Consider the following 24348-nt stretch of genomic DNA (forward strand, 5'->3'; position numbering starts at 1 on the left):
ATTCCTTCAGACCCACATCCCTCCCTCGTGCCACCTCCCTCCTCCCTGAGGGGGCTCCTCCGAGGCTCCTGGGGGAAGGTGGGCAGGGGTCAGTTCTCTCAGCTCTTGAATTCCGCAAAGTTTACTCGGCCTTCACTTTGGACAGACGATCTGCCGTCCACACAACTGCAGTCAAAGATCTCCCTCGGTTCGGAAGATGTTCCCCCACCACCGGGCACGCACAGCCTCTCCGGAGATGTGAGCCCTAATTTCATCTTTGCTCCTCTGTGCATGGTAGGTTTTTGCCTCTGGCTGCTTTTACGGTTTTCTGCTTTTAAAATTTCCAGAAATTTGGTTACGATGTGCCCTGGGGTGGTTTTCTTCGCGTTTCCTCTGCTCGGGGTTTGTGGAGCCAGAAGTGAGTTTTCGTCAGACTTGGAAAAATTCTAGCCATTGTTTTCTTCAAGCGTCTCCCACCGCGCACACCTCCTCTCGGAATTCAATTCCACTCGTGATGCCACTGGACACGGTCCCACCGATGTTCTGTCCCTCTCCTCCGCCAGCTGTTCTCGGTGCTTCTCAGGCTCGTCCTCTCGCGCACCAAGCTGGTCTCCGAAAAGTCTGACCTGCTCGGAACGCCAGCCAGCGCGTTTTCCAGAAGACTTGTTTGGTCCTTTCCAACATCTCCCACCTTCTCCTTGCTCACAGTCATTGTCATTGAACACACGGAGCGCGTTTGTAACTGACACCGTGACCCCCTTGTCCGCTAGTCCTACGTCGGGACCCATGCCGTTCCGCCCGGGTCTGTTTCCAGCTGCTGATTTCCCTCCTCTCCTGGGTTTCAACTTCCCCCTACCTGCAGACTGGTGCCGGACTCTGGGCTCGATGCCGTTGAGGCTGCGCTTGCCACAGTCCCTTCAGGACAGTGAGCTCTACGCGGGGACGCGGCTAACTGACTTAGAACCAGCCTGATGCCCTCAAGGCTTGCCGCGAGCCCTGCTGAGGAAGTCCTGAGCCGGCTGTGTGCAGGGCTGAGGCAGTGACCTTCCTCGGACTCTACCCCAGGCCCTTTGAACTGTGAGGTCTTCCCGCCTGTCTGGTGAGAACACAAACTTCCTTCCCCGCCCTGTGTGGACCGCAGGAGTGGTCCTGCCCACTCCTCTCCAGCACCTCCTCTCCTCGCCTTGATGGTCTGTGCCCAGATCAGTGCTCAACCGACGACCACGAGGACCCTTCCTGAGCTCTCTAGAGCCCTCTCTTACACAGTGCCCTCACCCCCAGTGTTCTCCCCCACGAGTTCCAGCCGTGCTGCCATTCCACACCATCCCCTAATTCCACACTGTCTCCACCTGGCCCTGGGCTCCCTCCCCCCGGGCTCGGCGGGACACCGTGGGCAGCAGGCTGGGAGGCCAGGGGCTCCCTTCACAGGGACGACTGTCCTGTGCCCTGCCGTGCAGCATCGCAACCTGCAGCCGCACACTTTGGGTGCTTCCCAGCTGCTTCAGGCGGGATGCGAAATCTAGTTCCTGTCACCCCTCACGTGGCTACAAGTGTGGGTTAGATCCTCGTATTTCTTTTAAGTTTATTTTGAAAGAGGGAGAGTGCGCGTGGGCACGTGTGCGCATGAGCAGGGGAGGGGCAGGGAGCGAGAGGGAGAGAGAGAGAGCATCTATTTTTAATTCAATTGTCCTCTAACCCGAAGTGCATGTGTCTAACGGGTTTGGACGACACAGCTCACGTGAGAAGCACCGGGCTGTAATCGAAGGCAGAGGCTCCGTCCCTAGGAAAGGCCTCACTGCCACGCAGCTCGCGTAAACCCGTCTCTTGAAAAGAACAAAGGCGTTTACCTTTTTCTGTTCTCGGATCCCTCACTCTCGATGGAAGCATCTCATCAAGAGCACGTTCGCTCTCTTAGAAAGGAGCGCTGGGAGTGCTTGGCCGTCCGTGTTCCAGAACAGCAAGCCCGAGGCTAATTAGCAAACAGACGAGCCAGTGCCCAAGGGTAACCACGTGCCCAGAGCACATTGAGACACTCGCAGCCCTTCTTCTCCGTCAACAACCACTTCCCAATTTATTCAGCGAGGTCAACGGCATCACTGACATGTGTCACGAGCAGCTCGCCGCCTGAAGTCACCCTTTTCTCCAAACCCGAGCCGGAGCTGAGGCAGGAGAAGCTAGAGACGAGGCGGCCCCTGAGAAGGCTCCAGAACAGCGGCTGATTCTCCGGCACGCAGAGTGGATGGGGCTCTGCTCCACACCGTGGGGGGCGGGGGGGGCACAGCCACAGGAAGGTGTGCCTCAGGGCTCGGGGCGCCACCGGGTTTCGCCCCCGTGGCCGGAGCCTACACTGCAGGCAGCAGGGCCTCCCACCCCCTCCTCGTCCCTCGAGGTCCCCAGGAAGGCCAAGAGCCCAGCCCACCCTCATGACAGCCCTCCTTCTATTCTGGCCGCAAGACCCCGGTCAAGTACGCGATCTGAAAATATTCTCTTCCATTCTGTGGGTTGTCTTTTTTGCTTCCTTGATGGTGTCCTTTGAAGCACAAGGGTTTTTTAATTTTGATCTAAAAGCAGCCACAGAAAGAACAGGTTACCTTCGCAGAAGAGACAGCCGGGCCATGGTTTCTCAGCGTGTGGAGGGCGTCGAAGGCCCCTGCATTTATCACCTACGTGCTGGAAGGACCCGCCCGCTGGCCGACAATCCCACCACGGGCAGTGCATCCCTGAGGGGCAGGGAAAGTCACCACTCTCCCAGACAGACAGACAGTCAGACAGACACGGGAAGGGCTGGCCGCCCGCCCGCAGAATGTAACAAAGCAACCTCCAACGCACCCTTCAAGCAGGAAGTGTTCTCACCTGGAAAATCCCAGACGCAAAACAGCATAAAAACCAAAGACAGTGGCAAATGTGTCTACAAATTTGAAACAAAAGAGTAATGCTAACAATACAGCAACAATGTCTGGTGAGGTTTGCAAAGTTTAAACACACCGCAACACATGTGCTGGGAAGGGACTCTGGGGTGCCCCCCGGGGGGTGGACCTCCCCAAGAGTAAAGCACTTGTTAACTTTAGCTAAGTGACAAGTAAGAATGTTGCAATTTCTGGGAAAATCATCAAAAGAGGAGTCTATAACTTCCAAGCCAGTTGGGGGGGGGGGGGCAGGGAGAGAAAAAAAAGACAGGATCAGTAATCATCTAAAACATAAGCAAGGAAGGATGAGGAAGAGGAGACAGATAAAGCGGTCGGCAAAATACACGATGGCAGATTTAAACTCCAATCCATTGATAATTATCACCTTTAAGGAAATCAGCTAAAGGCTCCAGTTAAAAACATTTTAATTGTCAGGGCGCCTGGGGGGCTCAGTCGGTTGAGCGTCCGACTTCCGCTCAGGTCATGATCTCATGGTTCGTGGGTTCGAGCCCCACAGTGGGCTCTGTGCTGACAGCGCGGAGCCTGGAGCCTGCTTCGGATTCTGTGTCTCCCTCTCTCTCTCTCCCTCTGCCTCTCCCCCGCTCACACTCTGTCTCTGTCTCTCAAAAATAAATAAACATTAAAAAGTTAAAAAAAAAATTTAATTGTCAGACTTTAAAAAAAGGACTGTCAAATTTCAATTAAAAAAAAAAAAAACTTTAATCAGACGCTACCTCTGAGGCACCTCTAAGACACAGAGGGACAGAAAGGTTAAGAGCAGGACAACCCACGTAGCCAGTTGTGCGTGCGAGCTTCAAAGCAGAGGTGGGGAGCACTGTAGGAGGCGAGATCACATCACAGGGGCAGACACTCCATCCACAAGGACAGAAACCGTATCACCAGCAACATATCCCCCAAATACATGAAGTGCAAGTGGAAGATTACACAGATCGGCAACGGTGACTGGAGATTCTAACAGACCCTCCGGTAACCGACAGAACCACAGATCTAAGAAAATCAACAAGGATGTGGGAGTCGGCACACCTTTCTGGAAAGGGCCGGAGAGTCAACAGTGGAGTCTTTTAGGCCAAATGGTCTCTAGAACTACTCAACCCTGTCCTGGTACAAACCAGCCACAGGCGACAGAGACACGAAGGGGTATGGCTGGGATCCCACAGCATTGTATTTACAGAAACAGGTGGCAAGCCAGAATTGCCCCACAGGCTGTGGTTTGCCGGCCTGATAGGGAAGGTTTGGACAATAGGATTCCTAAAGTGTATGAACCTACACAGAACACTGTCCCCACCAACCGCAGAACACAATCTTTCCAGAGACACGCACAACCCTTCTGAATGTGACCATATGCTGGGCCACAAAGCAAGCAGGAACAAGTTTCCAAAAACAGGCACCAGTCAGAGCACAGGCTCCGACCACAAATAAACTAACAAATAACAGTAACTTAAAAAGGCAACAAAAAAGATACTTGGCAAAATCACCTCACCGCTTACAAATCCAAACGAGTTATCAACAATAACAACAAAAGACAATTACACGTTTAAAAACCCACTGAATGGAATAGTAAGAAAAGTATCTCCTCTCACAGCCCACAAAGGCTGTGGCCAAAACAGTCCAGGGATTGAAGGTCACCCCTCGGGGTGCAGTGGAAAATTTTAAAAGGCTGAAAACAAATGACATTAAACACAACTCAAGAAGTTAGAAAAGCAAAAAGCGAATCAAAAAGGAAGGGAGGAAGGAAATAATTTAAAAAGCAGAAGTTAATGAAGTAAAACCTGTACAGAAAGCCGGAAAGTTGGTTCTTTGAAAGGACGGAACGAACCGACGGCTTGGACGAGAGAGTCAAGGTAAAGGGAGAGGCGACGTGAACAACGCTGGGAAAACAACCCGATGCTACAGTTTTAAAGCCAAGAGGAGCTTCTGGACAGTTTTCCAGCAGTAAACTTCAAATGCAGCTAAAAGGACAAAAATACGCTTCAGAAGATGCAGAAAACCCAAATAACTGAAGCAGGAGTCCCTGTGCACCTGAGACCCCGCACCCTGGGGGCATGCCCTCTGCCTGCGGCCAGGCCACCGGACAGGATGATGCTGTGGCCTCGGAATCGGACGTGGGGGACAAATGCGAGTGGAGAGGATCACAGACCTGGGAGTCGGTTACTCGGGAAGCAGCCAGGAGCCCAGGAGCCGGAGGGGCTCTGCTCCAGGGGCGCCACCGCCGCCCTGGTCACTGGGCCCGAGCGCGCCCCTCGCTTCAGGGGCCCATGCTGCCGTGGCACCAAACCTGTGGTGGGGCCCCTGCCACACGGCCTAAGGACAGAGCGGGGCTGTGACCTGCGTGTTGAGGGTCACAGGGGAGGCAGAACACGCACCGTCCACACCGCCTGGGGCCCGCACTCGCGGCCAGATCCTTGGGCCCGCACTGCCCGGCTCACCGTCCCCAGCCAGCGGCCGCAGTGACCACACCGGCCACGCAGTGACACAGGAGCAGGCGGTGGCCACGCTTGCTGCCACGGGGAAGCGCGTGTGCTCTGCAGGAACCACAGAAGGGGCAGCGAGAATGAACAGGGGCCACGGAGGGGCCACGGTCACTCGTTACTGCACGTTCTCCGCCTGGAACCAGCGAGGTGGCCATGAAAAGCGCATTTATCGAGAAAGGTGTTACCTATAGCACCCGAGCTCAGATGTCTCCGTGACACAGGAGAGGGGGAAGGAGAGAGTGGGGGGCGGAGGAGGGAGGGAGGGAGGGAGGAGCCCCCCGGCTGCACCGGGACCCGGCCCCCAGCCCTGGAGACTATTCTGAGACGCTCAAGGAGGCTCTGACACAGGGTGACACAGGGTGACAGAGGCCTGGTGACGGTGGTGACCAAGCGGTCAGAGGGGCCCCTTTCAGGAGACACACACCTGCACCCACGGTGGACAGATCTAAGGGCTGATGGGGAGAAAGTGCCGAGGACTCACTGTCCCTGCGGGAGGCTGCTTAGCAGAGGACACGGTAGGCGGACTCAAGAACCAGGCCAGGGGAGTGACGGGCACCAACTGACCGCCTGCGCCCTCGGGCCACAAGCGCGTGGTCCCTGGCCCGGGGACACCCCTGACTGCAGGGTCCCAGCACTGGCAGGAGTGGGGAGGTGGGAACCCGGAGCCACCTGTTGTGGGCCTCGTCCTTCGGAGGCCCAGGCGCCTGTGAGCGCCAACAGTGCTGCCCTGAGTGCCGCCCGGAGTCACCAGCCGGGACGGAACAAGATACAACGTCCTGTAAGTCACCGCTTCCCAGAAAAGAGCAACTCGGCGCTTCCCCCTGAGAGGCCCACGTGCGAAAACGTCACAATAAAGGCAGGCAGGCTCGCTCCTCGCGCCTCCAGGGCCTCCGTGGGGCCGCGGTCCCTCGCCACTGGGTGTTTGCTCCTGTGGCACACGCACACAACGGAGAGCCTGCGTGCCGGCCTGCCGGGCCCAGGGCCCCAGGGACAGAGGGGACAGGATGGGCTGTCCCAGCCAGGGCACGCCTCAGAGGCGGCCTGCACCACGGCAGACCTGTGGCCCTCTGGCCCGGGGACCTCGGGACGTTACCGCGCGCTCCCCAGGGACCCCTGCAGAAATAGGGGTGCCCGTGGTCACAGCGGCGGGAAGCACAGCGGGTGTTTAGAGGGCCGGCCCTGCAGTGCTCCTTCCGCCCAGACGTCCGCTCCAGAGTTCTGAGCCTGACTCCACTTGGACGCAAACACCGCGAAGCCTGGTTTCCACACACACGGAATGTTCCGGGAATGCGGCCACCCACGAGACACGCCCGGGAAGACGTACTCCGCCTTGGGAGCCCAACACAACACCCGGGAGGGATGGGCCTCCGACCCACCTGCCTCCCTCGGCCGCACCTGGGCCAAGAAGGGCACTACTTGTGGGCCGGCCCGCTCTGCCAGTGTAGACATGCCCAAGCAATTCCACGTTGGAGTACAAATCCTTTCAAAACGCTGGGTGTGGACCGTCGACGAAATGCATTTCCACCCGGTAAAAGAGCTATTACAGGACAATTTATTAGTGATGATATCAAACACGCTTGGTGGCTGGTGTTCCCAGACTCTGTCCTGAGCACTTTACGTGTGGCAACCACACTCCACAGAGGCGGCATCGGGTCCGACGGGTAGACACTTACAACGCGAGACCCGCCTCACTCACTCTCGGGGCTGCAGGATCCAGAGATGAGGCGCTCGCCCAGGGCCACACGCTGCCCCCGCCCCATCCCGCGAAGCGACCTGGATCGCGACCAGCACCGCGCGGTGGAAACGTGACGTTTCCACGTCGCAGAGCAAGCCCCATCTTCAGTTTTGTGTTTTCTAGCTGCCGCATTAGAAAGCAACAAAAACCAGGCAAAATGATGTGGTAATATTTTATTTAACCCAATAAATCCAAAACATTATCATTTCAACTCCTAATCACTACAAAAGAACATTAACGAGGCATTTTACATTCTTGTTTTCATATTACGTCTTTAAATAGACGCGCCTTTCACAGTGAGAACACACCTGAATTCAGGACAGGCACACCTCAAGCGTGGCCCCCGTGAGCCGTGGCCCTGGGAGCCGTGGCCCCGTGAGACATGGCCCCCGTGAGACGAGGCTCCCCATGAGACACAGCCCCTGGAAGCCATGGCCTCGTGAGACATGGCCCTGGGAGCCGTGGCCCCCGTGAGCCATGGCCCTGTGACATGTGGCCTTAGGCACTGCATCAGGCAGCACAAGCTCAGAGAGGACACTTTCAGGATTGTTTTCTTCCCATTTTCCTTTTCCATTTACGTGGTTTTTAGAAGCTTTTAATTTCACTGATTCTCTCGCTTCAAATGTTGTCTATAATGATCAGTTCCTCCACCGGATGGTAGGTACAGGGGGGTTGAATATTTTACGTGTCTTCATTTACTACAGTAGTTCCTAATCTTAAAAAAAGCTGACTCATTCTGGGAAATCCAATATAATCACAAGTTACAAAATAAAAAGTATGATAAAATTATCCAGTACTCCCAGTTTCCTTTGTCTTCTATAAAGGTTGGAAGAAGAGGAAGAAACTAATCTCTCTAGAAATAAATACACAATAAATGACTGAGAATAAATAATGAGTAGTTATCATCACTTCCTTTTTAATTTTCCTGTTTTCCTAACACCGTTCTTTTTGAGGCCCGGCCCTCGGCCGCTGGACACCTGCCGGGCAGGGTGCGCGCTGGGCCGCCGTCCCTCCGCCGCCCAGGGGACGAATCCCAGTGGCGCCAGGGTCGCTGTCCGGCACGAAGCTTCTCCGTGGCGACTTCGTTTGGCGGCAGGACGGCAGGAAGGGAACAGAGGGGCAGGATCCCACACGGACGCCGCTGCTCGGGGAAAGGGAAACACAGACACTCGCCTGGATCGGCGTCCACGCGAGCCGGAAGGCTGCGGGGCCGCCCACGAGTCTGCGCGGGGCACCACACGCCTCAGCTCGAACGCACTCGGCAACACGAGGCCGAATGGTCACCTCTTAATCCGCCCCAACCCGCCGATAATCAGGACTTTGCGAGGGGGCTGGCACCCGGGTAGCTCGCTACCGGCGGGGGGAGTCACGTTCCCCCCCAACTCACACACTGATGTCCTGGCCCCCGGGACCTCAGCGGGGGGCCACCTCCGGAAGCAGGGGACCGGCAGATGTAACCTGTGAGAATGAAGTCACCAGGTGGCCCTACTTGAAGGACGGGCGTCCTTATTTAAAAAGGACACAGAAACACACACAAAGGAAGGGCCCCACGTGGGGAGACAGGGAGAAGGCGGTCGTCTGCCCAGACGCGTCCCCCCACCCCCCGGCCCCCAGAGGAAATCAACCCCACAGACGTCTTGACTTGGGACGTCCAGTCCCCAGAACTGTGACACAACATTTGTTCCTTAAGCCACTCGGTCCGTGGCACTTTGTGCTGGCCGCTCTTAACAAACGAATGCTCCCACCCTTAAGAAAATCTTATTTATAAGTAGCCTCTCTCTTAGTTATGTTCTCCCCGTGCCTCTCCCTGCCCCCTCCCCCCCCCCCCCCCCCCGGCTACGCACAGGCAGCAGGCTGCTGTCACCGGCGTCCCAGTGTCAGACAAGGCGCCCCTGAAGCCTGCAGGTGACCGCCGTCTGCACACGGGGGGTCGGGTGCCTCTCTCTACTGCAGGCTACTTCCGTTCCCTGGTGGAGGCACGGGAGTGGGCAGAAAAGGGGGGATTGGAAAAATTCACCGCCGTTCAATAAAGCTGGCCTACCTCCGTGTGTCTGCGAATGTGGAGGCCTGTTGTCAAAAGGCCACAGGCACAAACGTGACCCATCCACAGCTGCTAACAGCAACAAACTTGCCGAAGGAGGGAAATATCCCCACCGAGCCCAGGAGAAGCCGTCCACACGGCAAACCGGCCGCCCCGGGAGCCTGAGGCCGTGCACAGCACCAGACGCTCGGGTCCTCGTGGCCCTCAGCTCGCACACCGGGGAGGCAGGCGGCATCCCGTCAACACAAGAGCAGGTGGCCGGGGCCCTCCGCGTCCCCTGCAAACAGCCACGCGACCGCCACACGGGAACTCGGCAGCGAGCAGTGCCCGGTGGCTTTAGGGAGAAGGGGACGCTCCCGTCAGACGTGCTGAGCCGCGAAATGACTCAGCAACAAGGAGAACCCGGAGTTGGTGCGGGCTGGCGGACCGGCCAGCGTCAGCACCCCGGCCTCTGCCGCGTTCCAGAAACACGGCAGGACACGGCGAGCCGCTCCGCCGTGATGCCACCACGCTTCCTCGGGCGTAGATGGCAACAGACACGGACAACGGTCACCCTGCCCTTCGGCTCCGCCCCAAGGGGAAAGGCAGGGCGAAGCCAGCGCCAGAGGACAAACACGCGGGGACCCCTGCCACGCGGCCCGTTGGGGACGAGCCCGCGCAGAGCTCAGCCCTCGCTTCTCTCCTCGCTCTCCCTCCTGGGTGGGGTGCCCGCCGGTCCGCAGCACCGTCCTCGGGGTGCTCTGGCCCGGCCACGACCCACCGCGTGCGGCCGCGTGCGACGTCGCCTCCCGCGCGCCCTGCACCAAGTGCCGTCACGGGGCAGCCCGGCTGCACAGAGCGCAGTGGAGACCGGCCTTCAGGGCCTTCCCCCGACGCCAAGGGCAGAAGCGCAGCGTGAGCCGGAGAAGCCAGGCCGCAAAGACGGTAACAAGGCGGCGCCGTGTGCTGAGAGTGTGCGTGCGTGTGCGCGTCTTCACTCGGACTCGTGACGGGGGCGGCCTCCCCAGCAAAGCGACAGCCGAGTTGAGGGTGCGTAAGAACTCACCAGGAAGCGGGCGCCTGGCGGCTCGGTTGGTCGAGCGCCCGACTCTTGACTTCGGCCCAGGTCACGATCCCGGCATCCGGCTCCGCGCTGAGCAGGGAGTCTACTTGGGATTGTCTGTCTCCCTCCTCTGCCCCTCTCCCACCCATGTGCGCCCCCTCTGAAATTAAAAAAAAAAATTTTTTTTTTTTAATTTTTTTTTTTTCAACGTTTTTTATTTATTTTTGGGACAGAGAGAGACAGAGCATGAACGGGGGAGGGGCAGAGAGAGAGGGAGACACAGAATCGGAAACAGGCTCCAGGCTCCGAGCCATCAGCCCAGAGCCTGACGCGGGGCTCGAACTCACGGACCGCGAGATCGTGACCTGGCTGAAGTCGGACGCTTAACCGACTGCGCCACCCAGGCGCCCCAAAAAAAAAAAAAAAATTTTTTTGAAAAGAAAAAGAATTCACCGGGCAAGGAGGGCAAGAGTGCTGTTGAGGAAGGTGTGTGAAGGGACGGGGAGGAAGGGGATCCCGGGCAGGACCCGGGGAGACACAGGAAGGGTGGCGGCAGAATGGACAGAAAGGCACCCACTGAGACGGGAGGCCCCCCTGAGAGGTGACGGCCGTGTGCCACAGGACGTGGAGGCCTGGGGACCCGCACTGGGGGGGCTGGTCACCGCACAGCACGAAGACAGCCTCAGACAAGCCCCGAGAGTCACCTCGTTCTAGACGCCGAACGGTCTTTCCATTTATTTTCTGGCTCCGACGCCTACGTCCGTGACCTGTCACCTGCTCAGATGGAAGGGGTCCCGCTCTCGGGCCAGGCCTGGCGAGCTCCCCGTGCGGCTCTCCTGCGACCGAGCAGGCCTCACTCGAATAATAACAGCTGTCGAAACGTGACTCCGAAGCAGCAGGAGTCACCTCGCCTGGATGCAGAGACGCTGATGGAAAGCCGGGGCCGCTGAGGACAAAGCCCGGTGTCCCAACCTCGCTGAGGCACTCGACGAGGACATTTTCTCAGCTTCCAACTCCCCGACGGCACACCGGTCTCTCCCCGAGCGACCTCATCCACACCAGTCTTGTCCCTTCCCCTGCGGCCAGAATCCCGGTTGGCATCACTCTTCTTCCGATTGGTCAGTGGCGTCGTTAGAAGTCCCTTCGTGGGTGCAGAAAATTAACCTAAACCGGTCCCAGGTCAGTGCCGCTCCGGGGTGCCCGGCAGGAGCAGAGCCTCCCCGTGGAGCTCACGGGGACAGAAGCCTGTGTTACCGAGCACTCCAGAAACCGGAGGCAAGAGGCAGCAGCACCAGCGGTGGGACTGAACCCCGAGACGCGTCGAGTCGGGTGTTAGGACCACCATGATGGTTAGTATTCTGCTATTAGCTGCCGCATACAGCGTTCGCACGTCGCCGTGGAGGTCGGAATATGCAAGGAAGAAAATACCAAGTCAGAAAAGGGGCAGCTTGGGAAGGGACCAAAGAGAACTTTTAAAAGCAAGAGCTATGATCAGCGGGAGGAAAAGTTTAACGGGCTGGCTGACCGGCAGACGAGACGACACGGAGCAGGTGGCAGGGCTGGAGGCCTGGGGAACCGCCCCAGGGGCAGCACAAAATGACCGAAACGCAAGCAGCTCCAACAAGAGGCCCCAGGACGCGCCACGAAGTCAAGCGTGAGGTAGACGCGGAGTTCAACAAAGTCGTGGCCAGAATTTTTCCAGAATTACAAAAGGCGCAACACTTTATCTGCAGGAAGCACACAGAATCCACAGCAGGATAAGTGAGAAGCAAGCCTCCCCACCCCCACCCCCACCCCGCCCCAGCAGTGCCACAGTGAGGCTGAAGGCCGCCAGAGGGAGGGGGGAGGAGAACGGCCCCGAGAAAACCGGAGACGGGCACAGGAAGGCCAGCTGGCCCCACCGCCGACGCCAGGGCGGCCACCGCGGCGGCCAGAGCACAGGGCCGTGACGCAACCCAAATCTCAAAAACTGGGCAGAGTCAGGCCACACGGACCGTGTCCTCTGAACGCAGGGCTTCTGAGCCGAAGTCAGTCATAAAAACACAACCTAAAACCCCCGTGCGTTGAGGAAACAAAAGTGCTTCTGCATCACCCACGGGTTGCGGAAGAACGGGAATTAATTTAAAGTGCTGACACCGAACGGTGAGAGCATCGCAAACCAACCGCAGAGGACAGCAGAGCTGAGCCGAGAAGAAAGTTACAGCCCGACAGTCTCAGGCTAGAAATAAAGCCTGAAAGTTAAGAAGCAACGCTTAGGAAAAATAATAAAGAATAAACAGCGGTAATGAGTCAACTCGGTAACCTGGAAAGAGAACACCAGAATCAGCCCGGGGAGCACGGCCAGAAACGATGACGCGGAGAAGCAAAGAAACAGCACAAGTGAGCCACAGGACGGAACGCCGGCTCCCTGTGAGCACTAAGGTATCGGAGAGAAGCCTCTGCTAGGATGAGTCAAGAATAAAGAAGGGCAGCAGCAACCGTAGCAGGGAACAAGGCAACTTCACGTCGGGTACGGCAGGGACGTAAAAACAAAATGTTCCGACCTTCGCACCAAGGAACCGAGAAGGCTAATGACGCGGGCGGCGTGGTGGGCGGCCTGAAGACGGTCCCCCCCGTTCGCACCCCCATGTGATCCCCTCCCCCGACGGCGGGCTGCTCCTCACCACGGGCTTCTAACAAAAACAGTGCAACAAAAGCGAAGATGGGCCGCGTCTGGGATGAGGCTTCACCGCCCGTGGCTTTCGTCCCGCCGGCACGTTCTGCCCCTCGCTTCCACGCAAGCGGCGTGTCGGGAGGCCCTCAGAACGACCGGCAAGGAACTGAATCCTGACCGCCACGCGGGAGCGAACTTGGCACTGGGTCCTTCCGCCGAGCCTTCAGGGATGACGGCGGCCGGTGAGAGTGCGGAGCCTGAGGACCCGGCCAGGCTGTGCCTGGGCTCCTGGACCACGGAAACGGGGAGACGACACGTGCTGCTGTTTAAAGCCAGCAAGCGCTGGGGCCGCCTGTTACACACGCACATTCCTCCCCAGAGAAAGGGTCGGGAAACCCGAACAGATCTGCAGCCGAACCAGGGCGTGAACTAGGATCTACGCAGACCAAGAATCCACGTAAGACACACACAGTCTCGAGCTTACGTGACGTGTCTTACACAGCACAGAAAGGGGCAACGGTGCCCGACTCCGGTTAGGAGACCGGCACAATCCAGACGCCGGGCCGGACGAGGACGGTGTGATACGGGACGATCGCCAGCCAGACTCACTCTGGCGCACGGGCGCAGACAACCCCAAACGAAACGTCACGGACCGACCAAACACAGCGACGGAGCAGAAAACAGCGAACCGCGGCCCAGACGGGGTGTCCAGGAAGGCAAAGAAGCTCCTCGTTGCTTCACCAAATTAACGGATGGATGGAAAAATCTTATGTGATCTGCTTGACACTCGCAGAGAGGCTCTTTGTAAGACAGTTCCAGCAAAATACACTTCTGGGTATAAACGCGAACTTCTACCCCGAAAGGAGGCATCTGTGCGGAAAAATAAGCATTCTCTGTTTCCGTAATTTCACTGTCGAAACGGCTGACGTCGTCCGAGGAGGCGTGTCAACGTCGGCACCCCCGCCGCGCTGCCCCACCCCACGTGGGAAGGAACCGCGTTCCGCTGGAGTCCCTCCTGGGACGTCATCATCGGACACAAGAAAGCTTGAAGAGGGCTCCCACCCCTCCCCCACCCCACATGCGTTCTTCCAAACCCGGGGAGCCTTCCTGGGGGAAAGGAAGGCTGTCCCCGTTTCTCGGCTGTGCGGCGTGCGGGCCTGGGGGCCTCTCCCGGCTCAGCCAACCGACCCCCAGACTCGGGCCCCCGGTGGGTGCCGGTGCACGGCCCCGCCCGGGCCACCTCACACCTGCCAAGTCACCTGACCTGGAGCACACGTCCCGGGAGCGTGGTCGCGTAGGACCCTGAGGAGCCCCGTCGCCGCCCCGAGCCTCTCGGTCAGAGCCGTGGGCCACCCTCCCGCCGCCACCGTGGGCGCGTGGCGGAGCCGACCGCCCAGAAGTCCAGCGCGGCCGGGCGAGTCTCCCGCGGCGCCCCTGGCCCGTCGTGGGTTGTCCCGTGGGAGAGTCCAGGCTGCCCGCTCTTGTCTCCCGGCCAGGCGACCGGGCGGCTGCACGCAGCACGTGTAAGTGGGACATCTGCCGGGAGGGTCTCTCTCGGCCCCGTCGAGGTCGGGGTCAGGGTCCGGGCGGCTCTCGTGCTAGAGCCCCGCTCACGAGCGCGGCCGTGGGCTGCCGTCCCGGCTTCCTCACCGGGCTCTGGGCTGCGGACGACACGTGTGCTGGGTTCCCTGGCCCGTCTTCTGTATCGACAGCTCTCTCTTCCACCTTTTCTGAACTTTTAATTTAAACCTACTGCACGTGTAGAAAAGGGCTCACACCGCAGGTGCGCCGCTCAGACTTCTACAAGCCACACACACCCATGTGACCCACACGTGGCTCTAGGGAGGGGATGTCACCGTGCCCCCCGGAGCGGCTGCACGCCCCTGCCCTCCCGGGAAGCCCCCTCCCCACGCCCAGCAGCGCGGGCTGCCTCGCTGGCTCCGTGTGGACCGAATCAGGGCTCGGCCGCCCTCCGGGCCTCCCTCCCTCCCTGTGCTCGGCTGACCCACAAGACGCACACACGTGCCTGCACCTGTAACTGCCTCCTTCTCTCTCCCACCGCGTGAATATTCCAGAAGCTACCTCTTCGTTCTCTTTGGAGACGGGCAGGTAGAGCGATCCCGGGGTTTGAGCATCAGGACCACAGCGGCCGGGACACTGAGCGCACGGGCCCTGCCGGGCACTCACCGGTGCGTGCCCAGGAGTGAGGCCGCCTCCCCGGCAGGTCCCGCCACACGGTCTGCACCGCGGGCGCCCCTTCGCACCCGACGGTGGGGCTCCGTCCGCTCCACGCCGGCCCCAGCGCTTGGTCTCTGCACCTTTTCTGGCCGTGGCCCCCGGTGCGCGGGCCAGGGCCCGACCGGGGCTCCGTCCCCACGGCCCCCGATGACCACGGTGGGGCGGTCTCTCGCCTCCGTCTGCTTCTCTTCGTCTTGCCACCTGTGATCCCAGGGGGAGCAGGGGAGGATTCGGATCCAGGATTCGGAGTCGTGTCACTGTTGCACCGGTGCCGGGAGGGGAAGCGGTCACAGGGCTCCCCTCAAATCTGCAACAAGGCAAGGACGCCCTGTCGCGCTTCCATTCGGCACCATCCAGAAGGCCCCGGCCCGGCCACAGGGCAGGAGGGCATGAGGAGGAAACAAAGCCCTCGCCACCCCGAGACGGCAGGGACGTCCACGCAGAAACTCCTGAATATTTACGTACGGATGACGGAACAGACCGGGAAGGCGGCTGGCTGTCCAGGCAACACCCCAGATCGAATGCGTGCCTGCTCAACGCCAACACGGCATTTGAAAAAACTTTTAATAAAAAACAAACTTTAAACGTGCCACTTACAAAAGCAATAGAAGCCATAAGGGGGCCTGGGAAGAAATTTGACCGCAGAGCGTGAGACAGGCCGTGGGACATGCCAGAGCCTCACCGGAAGCCACGACTGTCGCCACAGACGGAGGCAAGGCCAGCTCTACAGCAGGACGACAGCGTCAGTGAAACAGGTGACCTAGAGAGTCAGTGCCACTGCGGTCAAAACCCCAACAGTTTTTCATGAGACTCAGAAGCCGACTTTAACGTGCACCACGGAGCAAAGAGCAGGAAGGACGTGCAGGGAGCGGGCGGCTGAGGGACAGGGGGACAGAGGACCAGACAGACAGGGCCACGGCGGCACGACGTCAGCAGGGAGAGGGGCCCGCACGTGGGACAACCGGGATTCCACGTGGGGACGCCAGGGCCCCGGGCTCCCTACTTCTCCCCACAGACTGACCGCTCCGGAGGGATGGGCACTTCGGTGGGGCAAACTTGAGAACTCCCACGAGAAAACACAGGCTAGAGCGTGAGTGCCCCCGGGGACCCTTAGCGCCACGCAGGAGGCATGGCCCATAAAAGGAAAGATGGAGAACAGGGACGGCACAGACCTACAGGTGAGGCGCCGAGCGGGAAACCGGGTGAAGGAGCTCAGGGAAACACGCGGGACCATCAGTACGAGGCAGGACTGCAGAGGCACGTCAAGGCCACCGCCAGAGGCTCTTGCGTCCATTCTCTGCACGAATGGGATCCACCCGCCGGCTGCTGGTGGGCGTGCGGCGCGGGGCGGGTGTGAGCCACGGCCCAGGACCACCGCGCAGGCCCGCCTGCCCGAGCCCCGCCACCGGGCGCCCCCACCTGCGGACGCAAGCGCGCGCGGCTGGCGCGGGTCGGGGTCAGTTCTCAGACCTCATCTCCGTGTAGGCCCGAGGAGGGCCTCCCGGTGCATTCAGGGACGGACAGGGTTCCCGTTTCCCACAGGACACCGGCTCTCTTGTGCCATCTTCTCTCGTCCTGCCCGCGCCATCAGACAACCCCACCCGCTTCCAGCAGCCCTGCTTGGGAGGGACGGACCATCCTTTTGGTCTCCACCTGCACATGAAGTCTTGGGCACCCGTTACCTGTGTTTTTGCCTCTCTCACGTGCATTCAGGAACGCCCCGTGGTGTCACCTCACTAGCCCAGTTTACTCCAGTTCAGAAATCAAACAAACATTTCAGACCAGGGGCTGTAAAAACTACCGCCTCAACTTCTCTACAGGCTGAATTCAGGCAGCAACATTTTTTATTTGGTCTGCAGTGTGTTAAAAATAAATAATCGTATATAAAAATCCAGATTGCTAAAAAAAAAAATCCAGATTTCTGGCTTGTCCTGGCAGACCAAAGATCTAGTCCCTCTAGTCCTGTGCCTACCTGGCCATGTTGGCCGGGGATCCATGCTGGGGGACACACTGGCTGGGGGTTCGGTGCTGGAGCTGAGTGCTGGGTGCTGGGGCTCAGTGCTGGGGCTGAGTACTGGGTGCTAGGGGCTCTGTGCTCAGTGCTAGGGGCTCAGTGCTGGGGCTGAGTGCTCAGTGCTGGAGCCGAGTGCTCAGTGCTAGGGGCTCAGTGCTGGGGCTGAGTGCTCAGTGGTGAGGGCTCAGTGCTGGAGCTGAGTGCTCAGTGCTGGAGCTGAGTGCTCAGTGCTGGGGCTGAGTGCTCAGTGCTGGGGCTGAGTGCTCAGTGCTGGGGCTGAGTGCTCAGTGCTAGGGTTGAGTGCTCAGTGCTGGGGGCTCAGTGCTGGGGGCTCAGTGCTGGAGCTCAGTGCTCAGTGCTGGAGCTCAGTGCTGAATGCTGGGGCTCGGTGCTGGAGCTGAGTGCTCAGTGCTAGAGCTGAGTGCTCAGTGCTAGGGGCTCAGTGCTCAGTGCTAGGGTTGAGTGCTCAGTGCTAGGGGCTCAGTGCTGGAGCTGAGTGCTCAGTGCTAGGGGCTCAGTGCTGGAGCTGAGTGCTCAGTGCTAGGGGCTCAGTGCTGGAGCTGAGTGCTCAGTGCTAGGGGCTCAGTGCTGGAGCTGAGTGCTCAGTGCTAGGGGCTCAGTGCTGGAGCTGAGTGCTCAGTGCTAGGGGCTCAGTGCTGGGGCTGAGTGCTCAGTGCTGGGGGCTCAGTGCTGGAACTGAGTGCTCCGTGCTGGGGCTGAGTGCTCAGTGCTGGAGCTGAGTGCTCAGTGCTAGGGGCTCAGTGCTCAGTGCTAGGGGCTCAGTGCTCAGTGCTGGGGGCTCAGTGCTGGAGCTGCGTGCTCAGTGCTGGAGCTGAGTGCTCAGTGCTAGGGGCTCAGTGCTGGGGCTGAGTGCTCAGTGCTGGGGGCTCAGTGCTGGAGCTGAGTGCTCCGTGCTGGATCTGAGTGCTCAGTGCTAGGGGCTCAGTGCTGGGGCTGAGTGCTCAGTGCTGGGGGCTCAGTGCTGGAGCTGCGTGCTCCGTGCTGGAGCTGAGTGCTCAGTGCTAGGGGCTCAGTGCTGGGGCTGAGTGCTGGAGCTGAGTGCTCCGTGCTGTGTGCTCAGTGCTGGAACTGAGTGCTCAGTGCTGGAGCTGAGTGCTCAGTGCTAGGGGCTCAGTGCTGGAACTGAGTGCTCTGTGCTGGGGCTGAGTGCTCAGTGCTGGAGCTGAGTGCTCAGTGCTAGGGGCTCAGTGCTCAGTGCTAGGGGCTGAGTGCTCAGTGCTGGGGGCTCAGTGCTGGAGCTGAGTGCTCAGTGCTAGGGGCTCAGCGCTCAGTGCTAGGGGCTCAGTGCTGGGGCTCAGTGCTCAGTGCTAGGGGTTTAGTGCTGGGGCTGAGTGCTCAGTGCTGGGGGCTCAGTGCTGGAGCTGCGTGCTCAGTGCTGGAGCTGAGTGCTCAGTGCTAGGGGCTCAGTGCTGGGGCTCAGTGCTCAGTGCTAGGGGTTCGGTGCTGGGACTGAGTGCTCAGTGCTGGGGGCTCAGTGCTGGAGCTGCGTGCTCAGTGCTGGACCTGAGTGCTCAGTGCTAGGGGCTCAGTGCTGGGGCTGAGTGCTCAGTGCTGGGGCTCAGTGCTGGAGCTGAGTGTTCAGTGCTGGAGCTAAGTGCTCCGTGCTGGAGGTGAGGTGCTGGGAGTCCATGCTGGGGCCGTGCCCGCTGGGGTAGTGCTGGCAGCCGGTGGGGGAGGTCCGGCGAGCAGGCCGGAGAAGAGGCACCCGGCCATCACTCCTGTCCACAGAGCCACCCCCAGTGCCTCACGCCTACGTTTCCACTGGCCCCCTTCCTGCCTGGCCCCCGTCAGAACCGGTGTTCGCAACTTTTTATGGACAGTTTCGTTTACGAAAACAGAAATGCTCACGCCCAGTAACCCCCTAACACATAAAGGAAAGTAAAGGGTGCAAAGCAGCTGGGGCCCCAGGAACATGCCGCGCTGGCCCAGAGCAAGAGAGAACGGCAGGCCGTAACGCATCTTCCAGCAGTTTCTGGGACTCAAGTAACCGTGGTGTGCACCCCGCCTCAAAACAGGGAACGCGCCACCGCGTGCTGACGCGTGTGCTCTAACCACTGCCCGTCCGGAAGCGCCTGGTGGTCCCCACTAGGATACTCTGCTCACGCGCAGGTACAGGGAAGCAGCTACGGACCAGCCTCAGGACGCCTGCCGCGGCCACTCGGCTCCTCCTGAAACAAAACCACGACGCTACCCGTGCCGCGCAATTATTTTTACCAGGCCATTCTACTTCTGCTGATGACCAAGTCACTGAACGTCGTCTGAGAGGCAGCCATGCAGCTTCGACGCCCCCGAGAGAGAACCTGCCACACAGCAGGAGCGTGCCTTCCACAGGCCAGCGGGACCTGAGGGACGGGGGTCCCTCCCCCAGGACCCCAGGCCGAGACTTGCTCAGGGCTGCGTCAAGGTCCTTCCTTCCTCCCCAGCCCGTCCCTGTCTCCTCTCACCGCGTCAGACCAGCACGGTGGCCCCAGGGTCCCCCCCGCCCCCGCACTGATGCACCCCACGACCCTCGGCCCCCACGGGCATCTCTCCCAGCACACCTCTGCGCTGCTGTTTTCACATCTGCTTCCTGCATAACCCAAACGGTTGCAGCCCTCGTTTAACGCTTCTTATTTGGGCAAAACTCGCCACAACTAAACCTTATTTTGCAAGGTAGGCCAATGGACTGATTCCTGTCTGAACACGGGCATATGTGTATCCTGATAAATGGCACGATCATCCAACCACTCCAGTTAGACTTGGATGGTGTCTAAAGGAGAAGTCAGTCTGTAGAAGCCTGACCCAACCACCGCCCATTCGATACGTCCGTCCTCAGTGCCTCATTCTACTCCCGCCGCGTGCATAATGCCTCCGAGCACACATGAACTTGATGCACTGAATTCTTCCCCGGTGCAACACCATATCCAGCGTGTATCCGTTTCTGTCACCTTAGATGGGGATCTCTGATCCCCGGCCCACCCAGCGTAGCCTTCTGTAAGCGAAAAGTTGTCAAAGGACTACTTCCGTGAAGCCGACCGCTTAGTTTCAATATGTCGATTTGTTTTTCATACATTGAGTTTTCCGAGCAGCAAGCTGCCTTGGATGCAGTAAGACCTTTGTTTGAAATCTAGATTCATCGCTTGCTGGCTGAGCAACCCCAGCCATGCTACCCGACTCAGTTTTCTCCATCTGCGAACAGGGACCTGCCACGGTCCTTACACAGCTGTTTCAAGAATCTAACAATATAATCTGCACATACGACACCTCACAGTAATTATAGCTGCCGTTACAGAGCAAGATGCACAGCCCAAGTGACAAGGCAGGGGACACTTTTAAAGTCAGCGTATGCTCATACGGACTTCAGGTCGCCGATGACAGGAGAAGAGCCGCCCTCTCTGGAACTCTAGGACTCAGCTCCCCGCCCAGGTTTGCAACTCTCGGGACATACAAGTCACCGCTGAGCGACAAACCTGGGGAAAGGTATTTGGTCGCAGCACACAGCTTTTTATTACCGCTCCAAGTAGAATTCGTTACTATCGTTCTTTGTTACCGATTTCACTCCCCACCCACTTTCAGAAAGGAATCGAGAAGATCCACATTAATAATGCATGGCCTCCCGAGTCGCCTGGGGACAGGCCTCTCGGCCAGCTGCTGGCTTGCTATTCCCACCCCTGCGCCAGGCCTCAGTCCCGAGTCCTGTGTGATGCAAAAGCACTCTGTGGCCTGTCACATACAGATCTGCTCAGACCACATCTAAGACGCATCCTACCTGCGACCCTTCCGGGCACCCCGGACCACAGCCTCCGGGCCAGTCTCTGAGAGCCTGGGCCCCCCTCCCAAGCACCCAGATGCCCTCCCAAGATTACCAGCTCTCACACTTTGCTCAACAAAGATAATCAAAACACGGGGAATTCTTCCAATATCTGAAAGGCAGTCTGTCCAAAGATAAACCACTGATGCGTTTGCCTAAAATGCAGCATTCTGAGATTGGGAATTTGCGATTAATGTTAAGATGATTACGAGGTAGTTTTAGAAAGAGCAGATTAAGTGAAAGACGTTTCGCTTTACAGCTTGAGATAACTCATTTGAAGCCTCAAACATTCTTTGGTTAACCAAAAGTAAAACGCACGAAGTTTCTGAACAACTGCTTTACAAAATTCAGTCCACCCTTACTGTAAGTCAATTTCTCAATAAGGCTGAGTAACTAAAGATCTTACCTTATACACATCATGAAAAAGGAAACGGGCAAATGTAGCCGCTCACGACCGACGCTTTGCTCTATAAATATCAATGAGCCGCAAGTTGTACCAATAAACTAGCAGTTTTGATAAGGCGGGGGGTGGGGTGGGGGGGTGGTGAGAAACCACTGCTTTTGCCAGAAGTGTGTTCTGACGGTGATAGGGGCTCACTGCTAACAGTGAGGGCACCTGGTCTACACCACGTGTCCCTCTCGTGTCTCCCATGTTCAGTCAGTCTGCAAGTCAACAGCCAAGTGTGCATTTCAGGGGCAAAACGTGATTGGGCAAGGGAACCAGACCCTCCCCCTCCAAAAATCCAGTAAATTTGGCTCTTCTCAAACACAACTTCTACTCTACATTTTTCCGGTTTATAGGCATCCCGGTATTTCCCTTCTACCTCTGATTTGACCACAGGTAAACACATATGGACTTTTAGCAGATGGTGGGGTCTCAGAAGATGGGAGCCTGGGGATCTTGGTTTAACTCTGGCCATGCTGATCTGCGACCTACCCTTCAGCAGGCAGCAAGGACTCTGTTTTCTCAGACTACTCTTTTCCAAGGTTGAAGTGTGATCCGAGGTCACACGTCCGGAGGGCTAACCCCGTGTATCAGGGTCAACCCTAATTAACATGGGAAGCCGGAGTAAACACGGACAGACCAGATCACTTCCGTGGATGCACTTTTTTCTACCTTTCAAAACAAAACGACTCCTTTGTTTCCCCAGTGCTGGCCCACAGACCTTCACACAGGCCCGGAAGCATTCGTGCAGGAGCGGAGCCGGCCACATGGGCCAGTCCAGGGGCAAGGGCACCCTCTCCGGAGGCGCTGCGAGAATCCCCACTCTGCCAACTGAAGCACCCCTCCGGCACCTTCCCTGACCGTCCATCCTACAACACGGACTTTCACCTGCTCTCCCGCGTGCTCCAGGCCATTGTCAGGACACAGACCTTAGGTAGAGATCCCCCCAGGTGGGGCCCCACCCACGTGGGGTGAGCTTCGAACTCCCACCAAGCACGGCCACTATGGGTGCACACATCGGGTTCAAAACATTAAGGCAACTGCACCTTCCAGGGCCGAGAGGCCCTTCCCGCTCTGCACGTCAATGCCATGTAACTTCTCTTTTAAACAGCGTAATCAAGACCCCTAAGCGTGGTTCAGAAAGGGGCCGTAACAGGCTAATTCTGAAACTTAGAAATGAGCGGTAACAGGCTAATTCTGAAACTTTGAGGGCGGCCGGGGGGATGTGGTCACGATGGTCTAGAACAGGGGGAGGGAGCAGCAAGGAAGGGAGCATATTAAAGAATGTTCAGAATCAGCCCAAGACCCCTCCTGAAACTTTTAAACAGACGAAACACTGATGAGTAATCCCTACATGAGTACAATCAGGCTGCGGAGCAGGAACGGGAAGCAAGGAGGGGATCTCTGGGTTTAGCCCCGCCACCCCGAGCCCCACCAGCACCCCGGGGCCCCACCAGCACCAGCACCCCGTGGTGGACTGGGGTTCTCTGGGATAATCATCACTTCCCACATGGCCAGCTACTTCCCAAACCGGCCTCTCAAGGCCAACAGCCCTCATTTTTCCTTCTCATGTGACTGTATTTCCTACAAAAAGGAACCTGCCTGCTCAAGTACTCCCTTAGACAAGACTGTTAGTATTGTGCTTTAAAAAAAAAAAAAAAAAAAAAAAGGCCACGGAAGCCATTTAGGAAGGCGTCTTCCCTACTGCAACTGAACTTCTCTCAAAGTTAAAAAAAAAAAAAAACTGCACAATTTTTCAAGGTAGCTTCAACTGCTAATAAACCTCCTTTCCCGACAACCTTGGCGTCCAACGTTCCGGGGTCCTCCGGGTGGCCGTGGGGGTGGAGGCGGCTCTTGCCCCGAATGGCTCTGGCATTACTGACTGACCCCATCACTGAACGGTGGAAATTCACAGTCGGCCTTGGTCCAAACGCCAAAGTCAAATCGGAAAACTCAGCACCCGCCACCCCACCTGCAGCCCGCCCTCTGATTGAGCAAAGAGTGAAACTAAGCCGTGGCCACGGGCGAGCGGGGTCGCGGGCGCCCCGTGGGGTCCCAGGTCCCCTGTGCCCCCACCCCACCCCCCACCAGCCCGGCAGGGGCCGCCTCGCGTCGGCAGGGAGGGGGGAGCGGAGGGGAGCAGAGTCCGCGGGGAGACAGGGAACAAGGGACAGGGGGTCGCGCCGTCCCAGAGCCCTGGGCCGCCCGTCCCCTCCCGGGGCGCCCCGTCCCCCAGCGCCCCCCACCCCCGCCAGGCCCCGCGTGCCCCCCCCCCACCCCGGGCTGCAGCGGCCTGAGTGGGGGGCGGACGGGGAGGTGTCCTGGGCCTCGGCCGGACCAGGCGCCGGGAGGCCGGCGGTGCGGGGAGGACCCGGGCCCGCGGACCACCCCCCGCCCCGCCACCCCGTCCTCCCGCAGGCCCCACGCCGCAGAGGGCCGGCTGCGCTCCGCCCGGCGCGGGGCCAGGGGCCGACCTCGGGCGGAGGGGGGGGCGGTGCGGGGGGCGACCTCGGGCGGGCGACGACCTCGGGCGGCGGGGAGTGGGGTGGGGGCGACCGCGGGCGGCGGGAGGGGGGGGCCCGACCTCGGCAGGGGCCGCGCCGCTCACCTGCAGCCGCCGCCACCTGCTCGTCGCGCGCGCGCGCGCGGCCTCGGCGTCGCCTCCGCGGCCCCTCCGGCCGCTGCGCTCCGGCCCTGGGCGCGCCCGGCCCTGCGTCGGGCCTCAGCTAGTGCGGCGCCCGCCGCCCCCGGCCCCCATCCCGCCCCGCCCGGCCCGCCGCCCTCCGCCCTCGGCCGCGCCGCCCCGCCACTTCCTGTGCGCGGCGATCCCACAGTTCCGCCGGCGCGCGGGGAGGGGGGACACGCGGGGGGGGTGACACGCGGGGACACGCGGGGGGGGGCACGCGGGGGGGGACTCGGATGAAGGCGCGGGGGGGGCCCGGGGTACACGCTGGGTCACGTGGGGGACGGGGGACACGTGGGGGACACGGGA

At 59.2% G+C, this 24348-nt stretch overlaps 1 protein-coding gene across 1 annotated transcript in view; it reads right to left on the reverse strand.

The window, feature by feature from the left end:
- The window catches only part of AGPAT3 (1-acylglycerol-3-phosphate O-acyltransferase 3), an 80198-nt gene extending 56212 nt beyond the window's left edge, over positions 1–23986 (reverse strand). Inside the window, exon 1 of the mRNA XM_042903275.1 lies at positions 23965–23986. The gene's annotated coding sequence lies outside the window, so the exon portion shown is untranslated. The remainder of the gene's footprint in view (positions 1–23964) is intronic.
- Positions 23987–24348: the final 362 nt, after the last annotated feature.

The sequence above is a fragment of the Panthera leo genome, chromosome C2 (assembly GCF_018350215.1).
Source record: "Panthera leo isolate Ple1 chromosome C2, P.leo_Ple1_pat1.1, whole genome shotgun sequence".
Classification (NCBI taxonomy): Eukaryota; Metazoa; Chordata; class Mammalia; order Carnivora; family Felidae; genus Panthera; species Panthera leo.